Source organism: Giraffa tippelskirchi, chromosome 10 (assembly GCF_054371585.1).
Source record: "Giraffa tippelskirchi isolate mGirTip1 chromosome 10, T2T-mGirTip1v1.2.pri, whole genome shotgun sequence".
Taxonomy (NCBI): domain Eukaryota; kingdom Metazoa; phylum Chordata; class Mammalia; order Artiodactyla; family Giraffidae; genus Giraffa; species Giraffa tippelskirchi.
Genome location: NC_137284.1, coordinates 107,947,414 through 107,966,808, shown reverse-complemented (window position 1 = coordinate 107,966,808; position 19,395 = coordinate 107,947,414). Strand labels below are relative to the sequence as shown.

Sequence of the window (19,395 nt, the reverse complement as noted above, 5' to 3'; positions counted from 1 at the left end):
GTTAACTACCTAAGGCAAGTGAGACAAAGCACCCTCAAGAGAATTGTATTTGTTTATCCTGTATGTCCCTTTGCCTAACCTCTTTGACATTTAAAGGGTGATGGTCAATTCTATACTTATTATTCATGTTGACAATAAATAAAACAAGACAAGGAAATGATCTTCTACTAAAGGCCAATTATGTGCAGGAAAACAGAATGGTGAGCACAAGACTCTCTGTCCTATCTCTGTCCTCTGCTATCTATCAAGCTAAGCCCACGTGGTTGGTTCTTTTCTAGAGGTATTGGGATTGGAGCAGAGATCATGCATCAGTCTCTGGTCCTAGGATCATCACTGTTCTGCAACCTTGGGAAGACCCTTAACCTCTCTGATCCAAGTAACCACATTAGATGTAATTGATATTCATTTACACACATTGAGAGTGGCTGAAATTTTCACATACACATATACTTTTACTTAATATATACATTCTCCACAAGTCCTGCCATGCTGGTGATACTATCTCTGCTCTTCAGGTAAAGAAACTAAGGTTTAGAGACGAAAACTTTTTTTATCCAGGTTCCAATAAAGAACTGAACTGACCCCCCAGTTCCACATATTGCCTACTCTAGTGGGCATGGCCCTCTCCACTTTGGTGAAATTAGAATTTTCTTATTTCAAATTAGAAGCAATCAGATGTTTAAATCCTTCTCCAAAATCAGATGTTAAGAATGTTCAAATGTAACTTTCTTCTTAGTGAACTTTGCTCTAGGAGCAGCAATCAATTACTTAGATTTAAAGCCTCTCCCTTCCTTTCATGTCCAACTTCTGCTAAGACCTTCTGAGTGTCTGCTATAAACTTTCTTGACTCTCTTTTCTTTCATTCTCCATCCCACTGCCTAGTTCAGACCTGTGCCAAAGCCATTCCTGGGCCTCAGTCTCCTCCTCACTTCCTTTCAATCTATTCTTTCTGCACTTCTGGCTGTTTGACTTTCATACTCTAGTTCTCTCTGCTGTGAGACACCCTTGACTCACTCCACATTACACTCCCAGGGTCAGCTTCTATACAGCCCTCATCCCATCTCAACCCAACCCCAGCTGTTTTCAGCTGTCTAGGCACCCTGGGTTGCTTTACGCCTCCATGCAGTTATTTCTGTCTGGAACCCTACTGTCACCTTACCAAAGAACGAATTTTCTTTATCCTTGAAAGCTCAGCTACCCCATGACTTTCCTCCCCCTCCTTCTCCTCCTTACTCACACCCACTTCCCCTTTTAGTCAGATCTACTATTCACCCACAATTGTCAATTTTATGGAGATGACAGTGAAGAGTTCCTGCAAACTGGCAAACAAGGTAAGTAGAATGATTCTCTGAGAGTTAAACCTCAAAACCAATACATAAAGATTCAAGGCAGAGAAGTGCAAAGTTATCTTAAAGAGACAGAATAGTTTTCTAGTTTAACCCAAGCTTTAAAGATTGGGTTATAATACATCTGAAACCCTTAGGGCCAGATTTGCTTTGGAATTCAGAGGGGTTTTTTTGTAGTGCAATGCAAATGCCTTATGTTCTATATATAATGTGTGCATGCTCAGTTGCTCAGTCCTGTCTGACTCTTTGCGACCCCACGGACTGTAGCCCACCAGGCTGCTCTGTCATGGAATTTTCTCGTGGAATATTCCAGGCAAGATACTGAAGTGAGTTGCCATTTTCTACTCCAGGGGATCTTTCCAACCCAGGGATCAAATCCACATCTCTTGCATCTCCTGAACTGACAGGAAGATTCTTTACCACTGCACCACCTGGGAAGCCCTTTTATATATAATATTTTCAACGTAATGCATCATGGAAATTATCAGTATTTGTGCAATGAAAGTATGAATCTCACACTAAGAAGCATAAATAAAGATTATGAATAGCTTCATGTTATTTCAGGTCACATTTGCCCTCAATTTACCACTTTTGGTTTTCAGGGCTTTGAGGATTTCAGAATTGTGGATAATGGGTTGTAAACCTGAATCTCTCTAAATAAACAAATTCTCCATCAGGAAGGGAAGCAGTCAGCTACAGAGAAGTGAGTCAATAAGTCCACATTCAAGGAGGGGATTATACACCGGTGTGAGGACCCGGAAGCCGGACCACAGGGGGCCATATTGGAGGCTGCCTACTCTACAAGAGATTGTGAAGTGTTCCAGGATTAGATAAAGCTGAGCTGTTTTCATCCCTAGGAGAAAGGCTCAAGGAGAGAGAGTAGTTTACAGAACCTGGAAGGATAGAGTCATGTGGAGAGGGCAGCCTTGAAAGGCATTGTGTCTTTGGGTTAAGGGAACAGACATCTTCTGATGACTCCATAGGTAGAAAGCAGGTGGAATAAATACCCTGACCTCTTTTCTCTCCCCTTCCATCTCTTGATGGACCTCTAAACTGGCAGAACCCAATTAGACACCCTGAAGCAAGAGAGCACATTGATGTAGTTGGTTCAGGTCAATCTGCAAGGACAGAGAGTGAGTCTGGAGGGATAAATAGAAGATAGCAACCAGCACATAATAACTAGTATCTGGAAAATTACCTGTCAGGGACATTTAGGTCCCAGGGAACTTGATTTGAAAGGCTAATTTGGTACAAGATATTAATATCTTGTAATAACCTATAATGGAAAAGAATCTGAAAAAGAACATATATATATATTTATAAGAAACTGAATCACTTTTCCATATGCCTAAAACTAACATCAATACTGTAAGTCAACTACAGTTCAATAAGAAAAGGTTAACTTGAATTATGATTATTTTTAAAGCATGAGTTAGCTGAACAACTGCATTATAAATTTCTGATCATCAAGAATGGAGCCACATTTACCTTTGAACATTATGCACTAATTTGCTCATGCCAACACAGGTTCTCAAAAATTTCAGTATTTGAGAACTTGAAGGAACCTCAGCTATTACACAGTAAACACTTTTATTTTAAGAACAAGAAAATTGCTGAGATGTTAAGTGAATTGCTTAAGATCACACAATGCTAAGCCCATGTGTTCCAACACTATCTATAATTTACTAATTCCTTAATAGTAATGATAATAACTTTGCAAGTATATAACATTTGAAAGTTTACAAAGAGCTTCCACCCACATGATCTCACAATAACTCTGAGTTACTTAGAAGGTAAACGCTATTTCCATTTTATAACTGAGAGAGTGACTGACATAGATGTTATTGTCAACACAATAAAAATGCCATAATAAGCATAGAAATTAATATTGAAGTTTGGAGCTTATTGAATTCAGCCATTCAGTCTCATTACATAGAATTATCTCCTCTAATTGGCTAAGGCAATTCTCTGAACTACAAACTGAAGGGCTGCTCAATGAGAAACCAATATAGGATCATGCTGTATGAAAATGCTGAGAGCAATGTTGTGTTAGTTTCGGGTGCACAGCAAAGTAATTCAGTTGTAAATATATATGTATCTATGCATATATACATTATTTTCCATATACCTGAAACTAACACAACATTGCTAATCAACTATACTCCAATAAAAAATAAAAAATTTTAAAAAAGCAAATGGCAAGAGCAGACTGAAATAGATCTCAGGGAGTCTGCCAAGGGGAGAAAGGGAATAAAACAGCCCAGCTAAGGGCCTTTCCTTCTGTACCATAGATAGAGTGCCTCCTGGTGACATATCTATAGCATTCTCCAAGAAACAAAGCCTATAATCTCTTGGAGGAATCTACACAATGAACATACATACACGCATATAAAAGAAAAAAAAAATAGTAGGCTGAGGGGCAAAACAAGGTAGAATCTGAAGCCTATAGTATTGTTCTAGTTTAATTCACTGCTATTTAACAAACTGCAAAACTCAGTAGTTTAAAACAACATCCCTTTTTATTATAGCTCACAATTTCATGGGTCAAGAATTCCCGTAGGGCTCTGCTGGGCAATTTTCCTGTTCACATGGCAATGACTGGAATGATTTAGTGATATTCAGCTTAAGGCTGATCTGGTCTGGAAGAGTCAAGAGACTTTATTCACATACCAGCATCTTGATAGGGATGGCTTGAAAGTTTAGCTCACCTCTGCCCCTCTCCCTCCATGTAGCTTCAGGGCCCTCTATGAGATATCTCCAGTAGGGTAGCTGGATTTCTTACATGGCCATTCAAGATTCCCAAAGCCTTAGAAGGCAGTTGCTAGCCTCTGTTCAAGGACAGGCCCAGAACTGGCACAGCAGTAGTTCAGCTCTGCAGTTTTGGTCCAAGAAGTCACAGGTTGACCCCCTTTAAGGAGAAGCCAAACAGACTCCACCAATTGGTGGGAGCAGCACCAAAGAATTTATGACCAACTTTGGTGGTGGTAGTTTATCACTAAGTCGTGTCTGACTCTTGTGATCCCATGAACTATAGCCCGCTAGGCTCCTCTGTCCATGGGATTTCCCAGGCAAGAATACTGAAGTGGACTGCCATTTCCTTCTCCAGAGGATCTTCCTGACCCAGGAATCGGATCCAGGTCTCCTGCATTGCAGGTGGATTCTTTACCAATTGAGCTATAAGGGAAGTCCCCATGACCATCATTAATCCCATGTGATTCTTACCATAAACTGCTTCTATATTCTCCATTCTTTTTACTGTACAAGCTCATTCAATATTTTTACAACTATAATCTGAAAAAAATACTGAGGACACAGGCTGGGGGTAATTTTTATTTCCAGAAACAAGCCCCATCAATTGGAGACATAAGTTGAAATAAATGATCTCTCTAGCCTTACTGGTATGTGTGCTGTTTCACCAATGTGGGTTTAGGTGACGTAATGTATTCATAGCCTCAAATATGATGCCCTTAATTCCTCTAACCACCTACTTATATTGCAAATGTTTACAGACTCTCCATCCCAGATATTTTAAGAATCCTTAGCCTTGTTCATCCATATCTGTGGCTCACTTCTCTCTGCCAGGAGCTTGGGCCTATCTCATGGGAGTGGCTATTGCTTCTGTCACTCTCTCTGGTTTTGATGCTAGTTCACTTCGATCCACCTCCTGGCACACATTATTAAGGGAATTCATTGTTGTTATTTCAATCCTCATGGTGCTATGAAGGAATGACCAGCCCTTTCCAAATGAAAAGGACAAAACTTCCTCTCTATTTTTATTCTTACAGAAGATGTGTCCCTTTGTGAACCTGCCCAGCTGTCTAGTGTTCAGTTCAGTTCAATCACTCAGTCATGTCCAACTCTTTGTGAACACATGGACTGCAGCACGCCAGGCCTCCGTGTCCATCACCAACTCCCAGAGTTTACTCAAACTCGTGTCCATCAAGTCAGTGATTCCATCCAACCATCTCATCCTCCGTCATCCCCTTTTCCTCCCACCCTCAATCTTTCCCAGCGTCAGGGTCTTTTCAAATGAGTCAGTTCTTCGCATCAGGTGGCCAAAGTATTGGAGTTTCAGCTTCAACATCAGTCCTTCCAATGAATATTTAGGACTGATTTCCTTTAGGATGGACTGGTTGGATCTCCTTGCAGTCCAAGGGATTCTCAAGAGTCTTCTCCAACACCACAGTTCAAAAGCATCAACTCTTTGACATTTAACTTTCTTTATAGTCCAACTCTCATATCCATACATGACTACTGGAAAAACCATAGCCTTGAGTAGACCAACCTTTGTTGGCAAAGTAATGTCTCTGCTTTTTAATATGCTGTCTAGGTTGGTCATAACTTTTCTTCCAAGAAGCAAGTGTCTTTTAATTTCATTGCTGCAATCACCATCTGCAGTGATTTTGGAGCCCAAAAAAATAAAGTCTGACACTGTTTCTACTGTTTCCCATCTATTTGCCATGAAGTGATGGGACCAGATGCCATGACCTTAGTTTTCTGAATGTTGAGCTTTAAGCCAATTTTTTCACTCTCCTCTTTCACTTTCATCAAGGTGCTCTTTAGTTCTTCTTCACTTTCTGCCATAAGGGTGGGTGTCATCTGCATATCTGAGATTATTGCTATTTCTCCTAGCAATCTTGATTCCAGCTTGTGCTTCATCCAGCCCAGTGTTTCTCATGACGTACCCTGCATATAAGTTAAATAAGCAGTGTGACTATATATAGCCTTGACGAACTCCTTTTCCTATTTGGAACCAGTCTGCTGTTCCATGTCCAGTTCTAACTGTTGCTTCCTGACCTGCATACAGGTTTCTCAAGAGACAGGTCAGATGGTCTGGTGTTCCCATCTCTTTCATAATTTTCCACAGTTTATTGTGATCCACACAGTCAAAGGCTTTGGCATAGTCAATGAAGCAGAAATAGATGTTTTTCTGGAACTCTCTTGCTTTTTGGATGATCCAGCAGATGTTGGCAATTTGATCTCTGGTTCCTCTGCCTTTTCTAAAACCAGCTTGAACATATGAAATTTCACGGTTCGTGTACTGTTGAAGCCTGGCTTGGAGAATTTTGAGCATTACTTTACTAGTGTGTGAGATGAGTGCAATTGTGTGGTAGTTTGAGCATTCTTTGGCATTGTCTTTCTTTGAGGATTGAAGTGAAAACTGACCCTTTCCAGTCCTGTGGCCACTGCTGAGTTTTCCAAATTTGCTGGCATATTGAGTGCAGCACTTTCGCAGCATCATCTTTTAGGATTTGAAATAGCTCAACTGGAATTCCATCACCTCCACTAGCTTTGTTCGTAGTGATGCTTTCTAAGGCCCACTTAACTTCACATTGCAGGATGTCTAGCTCTAGGTGAGTGATCATGCCATCGTGATTATCTGGGTCATGCAGATCTTTTTTGTACAGTTCTTCTGTGTATTCTTGCTACCTCTTCTTAATATCTTCTGCTTCTGTTAGGTCCCTACCATTTCTGTCCTTTATTGAGCCCCTCTTTGCATGAAATGTTCCCTTGGTAGCTCTAGTTTTCTTCAAAAGATCTCTAGTCTTTCCCATCCTGTTGTTTTCCTCTATTTCTTTGCACTGATCACTGAGGAAGGCTTTCTTATCTCTCCTTGCTATTCTTTGGAACTCTGCATTCAAATGGGTGTATCTTTCCTTTTCTCCTTTGTTTTTTGCTTCTCTTCTTTTCACAGCTATTTATAAGACCTCCTCAGACAGCCATTTTGCTTTTTTGCATTTCTTTTTCTTGGGGATGGTCTTGATCCCTGTCTCCTGTATAATGTCACAAACTTCTGTCCAGTGTTACCGTATGTTTTATTCAGCTACACAGAGCCAAGTATCTTGGGGGTGCTGATGCAGCCAGGGAAGTTGGCACTAGATGAGCTCCAGCATCTATGTGGCTACAAGTTATGTTTGGATCCCTCCTCCCAGACTTTGATCAGACAACTGTGATACTAATGGCTCAGGGTATAACTTTCCCCTTTACTTATGGTGTGTCCTCTCTCAGGATTTCTGTCTGCCCATTTCTCCTCCCAGCTTCTGTTAGGACGTGTCATCTCCCCATCCCTCACTCCCCTTTCTGCAGTCTTTCATATATGTCTCTATATCCTGAGCTTTGATGTTCATAGAGTTCTTTAGTTACCCTTGTGAACCCCTTTCAAGCTCTAAATAAATCAATAAATGCAGATGTGTGATGTGTGTCTGCATGTTTGGGGGTAAGATAGAGTGTCTAAATCCCTTCAACAGAAACATCTTTTTTACAGTCCCTCTCAATCAAAATTTTTAGGTTGTTGCATTCTATTCAAACCATATATTTGCCCCATTTACTTCACCTCTGCCTTGGCTAGAAACATGAGTTAGAAGAAAAATAATTTCTGCATTTATTTCCAGTGTAGAGATAATTATCTTTCCTATTTATCATTCAGGGGACTAAACCAAAATCTGCTGTCCCTCAAAATCCATTCTGATTGGTCTGGTTATGAACACAGGTGCTTGGCACAGAATAGGGCCTATTAACTGCTTCTGCACAGCCTGGGTAGAGACTGGGATTGTCTCATTCCTTTTTTGGGAGAATATAACTGGTTTACAATACTGTGTTAGTTTCTGCTGTACAACATGGTGAATCAGCCATATGTATATATATATCGCCTTCCTCTTGAACCTCCCTCCCCATTCCACCCCTTGAGGTCATCACAGAGCACCGAGTTGAGTTCCCTGTGTTATACAGCAACTTCCCTCTAGCCATCTATTTTACACATGGTAGTGTACATATATCAATGCTACTCTCTCAATTCGCCACCCCAGGACCCCCCAACATTCCCCCACTGTGTCCACAAGTCCCTTCTCTGGTTCTTTTAAAGACTGAAGTTTGGGAAATATGATTCCCAATGTTCCTCCCTAATCCTCAAGTTAGGTTGTTCACAAGCATGGGGAAGATCTGTCCCTCGGAAAGAATCTGTAGTGTCAGGAGTTATCACCACTTCTAAGGATGATCACAATGATTTGAGAATGTACCACCAGCAGAATCAGTGTGTGAATTTGTCCCTTTTTCTCCTTTACACACTGAGAGAGCACAAAAAGGGGCCATGGCATGGGATGAACTGCCTTCTAAAGTCATTCATTCTTATAAACAGTTAGATAATGCTCACTTTGGCAGCACATATACTAAAATTGGAACGATACAGAGAAGATTAGCATGGCCCCTGCACAAGGATGACACGCAAATTCGTGAAGCGTTCCATATTTTTATGTCAATGTATGGTAAGACCAATACAATATTGTAAAGTAAAAAAAAATAATAACAAAACTGAAAAAAAAATAATCCTAAGATTAGTCAACTACCAAAAAAAAAAAAAACAGTTAGATAATGCTAATTATACATGAATCATCTGTGTCTGATTTATTTCATCAACATATCTCTCAATTAGTTACCATTACATATTTTGAGTTCTCACAGCATTGTAAAATGCACAGCACCATGGACTGTAGCCTGCCAGATTCCTCTGTTTGTAGAATTTTCCAAGCAAGAACACTGGTGTGGGTTGCCTACTCCAGCGGATCTTCCTGACCCAGGGATCAAACCTGTGCTTCCTACGCCTTCTACACTGGCAGGCAAATTCTTCACCACTGTGCCACCAGGCTTCCCAAGAAGCTCTGTCATTCATTGCTGAATGTTCTTTTGCCTTGTACTTTTTTGGGTATCTTTTGACACCCGATGCTGGGAAGGATTGAGGGCAGGGGGAGAAGGGGACGACAGAGGATGAGATGGCTGGATGGCATCACCGACTCGATGGACATGAGTTTGGGTAAACTCCGGGAGTTGGTGATGGACAGGGAGGCCTGGCGTGCTGCGATTCATGGGGTCGCAAAGAGTCGGACACGACTGAGAGACTAAACTGAACTGAACTGACTGACACCAATATCATCTCTCCCCTAGAGGTGCAAACATCCTGATCTCAGAACCAAATTAGATTCTGTAGAACGTCCCAGGCAGTTTCAAAGAAGGAAGGAAGGGGAAACTGAGGGCAGTTTGACAAGAAATAAGAGGGTCTTTGAAAGAGACTTCCCACAGCCCCCACTTCAATCTCCTCACTGTCTGTTGACAGAAAGTTCCTGGTAGGTCCCTGTGAATCTCCTAAATTTTTTTTTTTTTTAAACAAAAACAACTAATGAATTTTTTCTTGTTATCATTGAAATGCACATTCATGATAGGAACTGTGGAATTTCCATATAAGCAAACAGAAAATTTTTAAAATATCATTGGGAAATAAATTCTATTGACACTATGGTAGATGTTCTCCATGGTTGTTTTTTTTTTTTTCTGTATAGATAAACAGATTTGAGAGCATATGGATCACACTATACATTGTTTTGTAACCAATTTTCTCATCTGACAAACTATCTTGAATATTCTTAGTATTCATATGAATAATTTTTTAGATAATCATTTAAAATAGATTATAGCATCTCAGTTTATGGATTCACCATTATTTCACTATTTGCATGCATGAATGCTCAGTTGCTCAGTCACGTCTGATTCTTTGCAATCCCTCCAGGCTCCTCTGTTCATGGAATTTTCCAGTCAAGAATACTGGAGTGGGGTTGTCATTTCCTCCTCCAGGGGATCTTCCTAACCCAGGGTTCAAACTCGTGTCTCTTGTGGCTTCTGTATTGGCAGGAAGATTCTTTACCACTGAGTCACCTGGGAAGTCCCATTTCACTATTTACTTACTGATAAAAATATAGATTGCCCTATTTTTCAATCTTATAAATTATGCTGTGTGGAAAATGCTGTATAAATGCATCTGAAAATACACCTATTTTTTTCTTAAAATCAACACCAAACACCTACCTGTGCAATTGTTGGGTCAAAGAGTTTGCACACTTTAGGACTTTTGATACATAGTACCAGCGCTCTGTTGAAAGTGGGTTCAAATTGTCTTGAGTAATAATGGTATATACAGTGAATATTATCATTATTTATAATTTTTGCCAACCAAATTAAAACTAACATTTGTTTAATTTGTAATTCTTAAATAACTAGTTAAATTGAGTACTCACCCCTTTATATATTACTATTTTCATTTCTTCTTTTGATAATCGCTTTTTCATTTATCTATTAAAAATATTTACCAAATATACAATATGTGTCAGATGGATTATTTGGTCATATATCTTTTTCTAGTTATCGATTAGGATGTTTTCATTAGTCTTGCTGATTTGATTCAGCTCTTTATGTAGTGATGATATTACCAGCCCTGTCTTATACATTGCATGTTCTATTTCCGGGGGGTTTTTTTGTTTTTTTTTTTTTGCTTGTCTCTGATGATTTTATGGGGTTTTTTCCTTATGTACAGGGATGGTGGCTCAGCTGGTGAAGAATCCACCTGCAATACGGGAGACATGGGTTCAATCCCTGGTTTGGGAAGATCCCCTGGAGAAGGGAATGGCTACCCACTCCAGTATTCTGGCCTGGAGAATTCCATGGACTGTTTATTCAGGGGGTCACAAAAAGTTGGACATGACTGAGTGACTTTCACTTTTGTTTTCCTCATGTACAGAGCTTATATTTTAATGTAATCAAACACTGAAATGTGTGTGTGTGTGTGTGTGTGAGAGAGAGAGAGAGAGAGAGAGATCTGTCTTCTTAATTAGAAAGATCTTTACCGTGAATAAAGAAGTAAAGGGAAGTGAGGTGTTTAGAATCATTAAGTTGATGTTATATCCTCGAAGTTCTTTTATTAGATGTTAGAGACTGGCATGGCTATAATTATTTGGAAAGTAACTTAAACATTATTACAAGCTGTTCAGAAAGCTGTTGATTTCTGATAGCTTGATTGAGTCTGAGATTGGCCTAATTAATATTGAGAAATAATCTATATCACATTCTTGGAACTGTAATTACATTTGGGTAAATGTCTTTACCTCAGCACAATCCCTCTGATAGCCTCATCTGATTCCACATAAAGTGAGAAAATGGAACAGAATAAAATCAAATTAACAACATTATAAAACACAGAGTCCATGTATTTTACTAAAAATTCCTTAATATAACCTGTTCACAGCATAAGCCCACTTAACTTAGGAAAGTCTTACCCTGACCACTGGCATGGATTAGGTCAGATGTGCCTTTAATGCCTTATCATGACTCCTCATTCCTCTCTTTCAAGCCACATGTGGAAATGTCAATCATTAGACAATTGTAGAATCACTGGTTTAATGTTGGCCTCTGCTATACTAGAAGCTCCATGAGGTACCCCTGCTTTGCTGGTTACTACATGCCCAAGACCTAAAACAGAGTTGGTACTGGAGACAGCTGGTTCTCAGAAGGATTGACTATTTGAATGAATGGGCCCTTTCTTTGTGGAAATGGGATTTTCATCTTACCTTTTGTAACTGGTAATTCTAATCAGGCCAGGGGGATATTGCAAACTAAGGCCCTGGGCCAAATTTAGCCAGACCCATTCACTGGCATCACTTCTCAATTTCTCTTTCGTAGTGCACTGAAGAAATACTGATCCTGTGGTTTGAACCCCTTGCATGGGCTCCCCTAATGAACAGGCAAGAACAAACTTTGCAGCTCAGGATGTGGCTGACATAGAGAGGCAGGGGACAAGCCTAACGAACTCCTTTCTGGACCTGAAAAGAAAGAACTCTACATAGGGCAGTAAATTTAGCAACAAAAACCTAAACGCCAAAAAATTTCATATGCTAAACTTCTGATTATTTTATTGTAAGAATGACTTTCTCTTATAGAAACTTGTTGTTCATGGAATTTGAAAGACCTTGAAAAGACAGTCCTCACTCTCAATATAAACTTATTACCTGTTAATACTGGATCCTGTCAGCTATACATAGGAGGTTGTCCTCCAGGTCTCAGGTTCTTAGAGTTCTAGTTCTAAACACCAGGGACATTTCCTATACAAGAAACTATCTTTCCTCCATGTAGCTACTTAGTACACCCACTGGACCTGCTAAAACAGCAACTTCTTATCTGGATTTTAAACAACCATGCCCGAGGTATTACATGATGGTATGCTAGCAGAACAATTAGATGGTGCCAAAATCTTACCATTGAAAAGATACTCAGAAAGACTCATGCAGCCTTTATAAGCACAAGGAAATTTGGCAAAGGAAATCTGAGTAAATCTCTTTTAGCTGTATTTTAAAGCTGAAACACTGATGCTAAATTATAGATGAGGCTGGACTCTGTGGCTTAGGCTAGAGATTCACTGAATTTCCCCATTTGCAAACAGCATCTTAGCTGATTCAATACAATCTAATGTTCCATCATTCCCAACAAAGTTCTAGAGGAGATGGATGTAGAGAAAGATAGATACCAAGAGAAAGTACTGAGCTTGCCTGCATGTCAGCATGGCAGAAGTCTACGATGAGGCTGGAATGTCAGAGAAGAGAGCTCAAGAAGGAAATGTACCAAGGGGGTGTTCTAAGGTACTGGGTTTCAGGTCAAGGCTCCTGCTCAGACCACCAGGTGTAGGAGGGAAAAGAAAAAATTAGCTACTCTTGACCTTCTGGTGCTTGATGAGTTTATCCATTAGAAATAGGGCCCACAATGTGTCTTGGAGCCTAGCTTTTGAGATGAGTTTTCTTCCTACTTTTGGAGAGCAGGAGTACGGGACAGTTAATGATACAGCTTCCTCTTCCATACAGGCCCATCCTCTTGGTCAGGAAAATGCTATTTCTTTGAACTAAGGTTGCAAGGGATAGCAATAAAAGGAATAGGACTTGATTTCCATTTATTACTCAGGTGACCTCAGGGGCAGAGTGACTCACCAAAGACAGAATTCAAATGCTCTGGGACATTGGAGACCAAAGCTATTTCTACATCACCTCTTTAAGTGGGAGAAAAGTGGGACACAGGAGGAGAGACTCTTCAGGGCCCTCGTTGGCTCTGATTCTTCTGATTCTTTGCTGTCTGAAAGGCTGGCAGAGGTAGGAAACTGCCTTGAAAGGCAGGCACACTCATGGGGAGGCATATTCACTGATAACCTGAGCACAGAGGAGGAAGAAAATCCACAGGAATCAGGAACTCAAACATAAGAACAGCTTACAGCTATGGATTATAGAGACATATATCTGAATAAGGCCTGTGAGACAAGACATCAGTAAAACAGAGAGCTATGTTCCAGAAACTTGGCTTAAGGGGGAAGATAATGCAGGTTAACTTGACATCCACTTTGGGAGCTGTTCAATCCCAAATGGTTAAAAGTCAAATATTTTGGTGTTTAAAGTTAACTCTCAGTTCAGGGATGTAAAGGAATCGATCGCCTCAGAACCATGGCTAACATGGAGAGAAGTTGCCAAAGCAGGATCTGATGGTATTCACAGTTTAAGTGTCCTTTCTCAGCACCCAACAACTCACCAACAGTGGACCCAGAGTCATTATTTTTGCCCAAAATTCATGTTTCTTGTTAACCTTTGCCAGCATTAGGGTGCTTCTGGGAAAAATAAGCTGTGTAAAATAGATATTTGAAGATGAGGAGGAAGAGGAGCAGTTTAATTGCTATATGTGGCAAAATTCATTTGGATTTGAAATTCTTTTGTTGTTGTTGTTGTTGCTATCCAGTGGGGTACTGGGAGATCATACTATGCATAGGGTTCTTGTGGCAAGAATACTGGACTTGGTTTGCCATGCCCTCCTCCAGTGGGTCATGTTTGGTCAGAGCTCTTCACTATGAGTCATCTGACTTGGGTGGCTCCGCACCGCATGGCTCATAGCTTTATTGAGTTACACAAGCCCCTTCACCATGAGAAAACTGTGGTCCACGAAGGGGTATGATCTAATAATGGCAAAAAGCAAAGAGGAATTAAAGAGCCTCTTGATGAAGGTGAAAGAGGAGAGCGAAAAAGCTGGCTTAATACTCAACATTCAAAAAACTAAGATCATGACATCTGGTCCTATTACTTCATGGCAAATAGATGGAGGAAAAGTGGAAGCAGGGACAGACTTTATTTTCTTGGACTCCAAAATCACTGCATACTGTGACTGTACCCATGAAATTAAAGGACGCTTTCTCCTTGGAAGAAAAACCTAAACAGACTTAGTGAAGCAAAGTGAAGTGAAAGTTGCTGAGTCATGTCCGACTCTGCGACTCCATGGATAGTCCATGGAATTCTCCAGGCCAGAATACTAGAGTGGGTAGCCTTTCCCTTCTCCAGGGAATCTTCCCAACCCAGGGATTGAACAGCATATTAAAAAGCAAAGACATCACTTTGCTAACAAATGTCCATATAGTCAAAGCTATGGTTTTTCCAGTAGTCATGTATGGATGTGAGAGTAGGACTGTAAAGAAGGTGGAGCACCTAAGAATTGATGCCTTTGAACTGTGGTGCTGGAGAAGACTCTTGAGAGTCCCTTGGACTGCAAGGAGATCCAACCAGTCCATCCTAAAGGAGATCAGTCCTGAATATTCATTGGAAGGACTGATGCTGAAGCTAAAGCTCCAATACTTTGGCCACCTGATGCAAAGAGCCAACTCACTGGAAAAAGACCATGATGCTGGGAAAGATTAGGGGTAAAAGGAGAAGAGAGAAGCAGAGGATGAGATGGTTGGATGGCATCACCAACTCAATGGACACAAGTTTGAGCAAACTCCAGGAGATAGTGAAGGACAGGGAAGCCTGGCATGTTGCAGTCCACGGGGTCCCAAAAAGTCAGACATGACTTAGTGACTGAACAACAACAACAACTGGGAAATAAGTGCCCATGGCCCTGGTAGCATCCCCTCCTCCAGGCCTGCTTGGTCTCATCAGCTGCCCCAACACACATGACCTCTTACCCAGGGTTATTTCATACTGTACTTCCCCCAGATTGGGACAAAAAGGCAGCAGATTCCTTTAACTAGTTTTTATATTAATACCATAGACAAGGACCTTTTTTTAAGGACTAGAGTTAGTAAATTATACAAATAAAAGAGATAATACCATATGATTTCTCTTATATGTGGAAACTATACAACAAAACAAAAGAACAAACATAAAAATTTGCATTCATCTTTGAAGAGCATAGTCTCTGTTTCCAACAGACCTCCAGTTGTCCCACACCCAAGCTCCACTGGTCTTCAAAGCCATATGTTCTGAGGGCTCATCTTTCTGGTACATGACCCCCAGACTCGGGAGTTCGATGTAGGTCTCAGAGCCCTTGTACTTTGGAGAGAACCTCTGCGATTTTTATCGTTTTCCCATTTGTGGGTCGACTACCTGGGGGTGTGGATCTTGGCTACAACATCTCCACCCCTCCTACTTGTCTTGTTGTGGTACCGTTTTCATACCTTTAGTTGTAGAAAATCCCTTTTACTAGTCTTCAGTTTGTTCTCATAAATAACTGTTCTGTAAATGGTGGTAATTTTGATGTGCCCATGGGAGGAGGTGAGCTCAGTGTCTTACTACTCCACAATCTTGGCCACTCCCTTTAACTCACACTTTTTGGATTCATATAGAGATTGAAAATTTATTTCAAATGACCTTTGTTTAAAATTTTTATTTGCATTTGTTTTCTGGGGAATTCATCCCCAGGCCAGAAGCTTTTGTTTCTTCTGGGTTATCTTTTTCTTCTGTGCAACCTCTTTTGGCTTCGGAACAACCTGTTCTCTTTCAGTAAAAGCCATGTCAATGTGGCAGGAATGGCTCATGTATGAGTTGATTTGATCATGAGCTCTGTAAGTCCTGTGCCATATCTTGGGGGCTTTGCTCTCTTGGATGAGCACAGTGACCAGAGAGTCTACATTTAAGCCCTTAAGTTCAGCATTACTCTCTGTAGTTTTGAGTATGTACAGTACAAATTTAGCACTCTTCTTGAGCCACCAACCCTGTATTCAGCCCCACTGTTTGGTCAGCTTACACCTACCAAATACACCACTGTAATCACACAATGGCACACACTGGTTCTTTGAAGTGCCATCCTTCAGATACTTGGTGGCTTTTCAGATATGCATACCCTTAATGGCCTGGTCATTAATACCCCTAATGGCCTGTGGAAAATTCTCAAAGAGATGGGAATACCAGACCACCTGACCTGTCTCCTGAGAAATCTGTATGTAGGTCAGGAAGCAACAGTTAAAACTGGACATGGAATGACAGACTGGTTCCAAATCAGGAAAGGAGCACATCAAGGCTGTATATTGTCACCCTGCTTATTTAACTTATATGCAGAGTACATCATGAGAAACGCTGGGCTAGAAGAAGCACAAGCTAGAATTAAGATTGCCAGGAGAAATATCAATAACCTCAGATATGCAGATGACACCACTCTTATGGCAGAAAGCAAAGAAGAACTAAAGAGCCTCTTGATGAAAGTGAAAGAAGAGAGTGAAAAAGTTGGCTTAAAGCTCAACATTCAGAAAACTAAGATCATGGCACCTGGTCCCATCACTTCATGGCAAATAGATGGGTAAACAGTGGAAACAGTGGCTGACTTTATTTTTCTGGGCTCCAAAATCACTGCAGATGGTGATTGCAGCAATGAAATTAAAAGACACTTGCTTCTTGGAAGAAAAGTTATGACCAACCTAGACAGCATATTCAGAGAAGGCAATGGCAACCCACTCCAGTACTCTTGCCTGGAAAATCCCATGGATGGAGGAGCCTGGTAGGCTGCAGTCCATGGGGTCACTAACAGTCAGACATGACTGAGTGATTGAACTGAACTGAACTGAACTGAATGGCCTGGGCAGTTTCAGGAGTGTTAAAATGAACACAAAGATTTGAGCTTCTTGATTTGCATGATTTTATGGGGTTTTCTGGGTCAAGTGAATAGCAGCTACTTTTGTCCTATGGAAACCTGAAAACTCTCATATTTTTACTGATTTTTAAATGTCCTTTGTACATAAAGACAATTGACCAGATGATACAAATGGTACTGTATTCATTGTTTCCTCTTAATTTTTTGTTAAAAATTTAAGCCATCAGATTTGTAAAAGTTTATGTCAAATTAATGAGTACATTTTGTGACATTTACCAGCTTTTACATGTGTGAAAATACATTTCTTATCCAGAGAGTACGTAAATATTTGGCTGTAATACCTGCTGATTTTTTATCTATCTACATATCAGTCATCCTATTTTTAATAATTGAAAATGCCTGAAATATTGAAATATGTTTGGTGTATAGAATGGATTGATAATCTTCAGGATTCCCCCCCCAACACACATAGCTATTTTTCATACATTTGTAAAACATAATTGCTTCCTCAGTGATTTATGATGATCTTTCTTTATGGATGTGACTTTCTTATTAGTGTATATTTGAGTGTATTTCAGAGATAAATATTGTGGGGCAAAATTATTTATTACTGTTATATTTTTATATAGTGTAAATTGGAGAAAAGCTTAGGTTTTAAATAAACAGTTATGTTATAGATACTCAAAGTAATAACGTTCTATTACAAAGACATAGTAGAATCCAAAATTGATATATAAAGTTGTTTACATCAGCAATCCCCAGCCTTTTTAGCACTAGGGACCAGTTTCGTGGAAGACAATTTTTCCATGGGGGCAGGGGGTGGTTCAGGCAGTATCACTACATGAGTGATGGGGGGAAGTGTTTCAGGTGGTAATGCAAATGATGGGGAGAGATGGAGAAGGACATGCTTGCCCGCTGCTCACCTCCACCTGGGAGGCCCAGTTCCTAACAGGCTGCAGACCAGTACAAGTCCACAGTCTAGGGGTCTAAGGGACAAATGTAGGTTTTATACATATGGTGGTGGTGGTTTAGTCACTAAATCGTGTCTAACTCTTGTAACACCGTGGACTGCACCCTACCAGGCTTCCCTGCCCATGGGATTTCCCAGGCAAGAATACTAGAGTGGGTTGCCATTTCCTTATGCAGGGGATCTTTCTGATCCAGGAATCAAATGCACATCTCCAGCTTTCAGGCAGTTTCTTACAGACTGAGCTACCAGGGAAGCCCAGGTTTTACACGTCTGTGGGTGTGTGTTTATATATATACACACATATTTTTAAATGTTTATTTTTTAATATTTATACACACAGGCAAATATCTGGAAGAACATTTTCAAGTTGAAACTGATGATCATTGAGAGTTGAAGTTCTGGTTAGATTATAATTTCTTTTTGTTTATATTTCTCAATTTTTCTATGCAATCTAATATATATGCAATATTCAGAAAACAAATGTTATGTATTTTTATTTCTGTTGCTTAAATATAACTAGATTAACATTTTGTAAATTTTATTCCAGTATATTGGATCAGATTTTGCTTTTGATATTTTTATAATTACATTTAATTAACCTCTGTATCCAAGGGAGGGTTTTACTTGAGGGCTACTTTTTTGCTCAACAAAATTAGCTGTAATAATGAGAAATAATAATTTGGATAAAATAGGGCTGTTTTATAGCCCTGTCTCCAGGCCATGGTTGATGTATCTTTACCATTTTTGAGTGAAGTAAGTTGTAGGTTTTGAGGTGATCTTGGGGGGCAGGGGGCAGGTGGTTTTCCCCTACAGACTTTTCTGGTAAGTTGAGTGTGGGCCTCGTGGCTTTCTCAAGGATGGGCACACAGTCTTCTTATTCAATAGGTTCCTTACTTGGGTTTTCATATTTTTTAATTTATTTCTTTAATTGTGAAGGCGTATCTTGAAGAAATTTTGTTCAAGGTAAACTCTGGCATATCTAAGACTATCTTTCTGCTGCCTTTACATATAAAAAGAAATTTGGCCTCATATAAAATTTTTCAGACACAACTTTTTTTCTTCAAAATTCTGCAGCTGTTACAGTCTTGTCTTCTAGTGAAGTTGGTTCCTATTTTAGAAAGACTATAATTTCTGGAAACTCCTGAAACATTTTTTAAACAAATTCATCTTATTCAAATATCCTGCTAGTATATATATTTGGGTATGCACCTATTTTCATATTTTGTATATAACAGAATTGGATTTTTTTGATTTCTTTTTCTTGGTGTATTTTATTTAATTTTGTGTTGTTGCTTCTGCTACAATGTCCTCGTTTCTTTCTAAATCACACCTATATTTTATATTGAATTTATGATTTTTGTTGGTCTCTGTTACTCT

At 39.8% G+C, this 19,395-nt stretch overlaps 1 non-coding gene across 1 annotated transcript; it reads left to right on the top strand.

Annotated features, from left to right (window-relative positions):
• The first annotated feature begins 8,488 nt into the window (after nt 1–8,488).
• Nucleotides 8,489–8,595, top strand: LOC145524991 (U6 spliceosomal RNA). Its single transcript, XR_014068013.1, has one exon. It is a non-coding gene; the product is annotated as a U6 spliceosomal RNA (small nuclear RNA).
• The last annotated feature ends 10,800 nt before the right edge of the window (nt 8,596–19,395 follow it).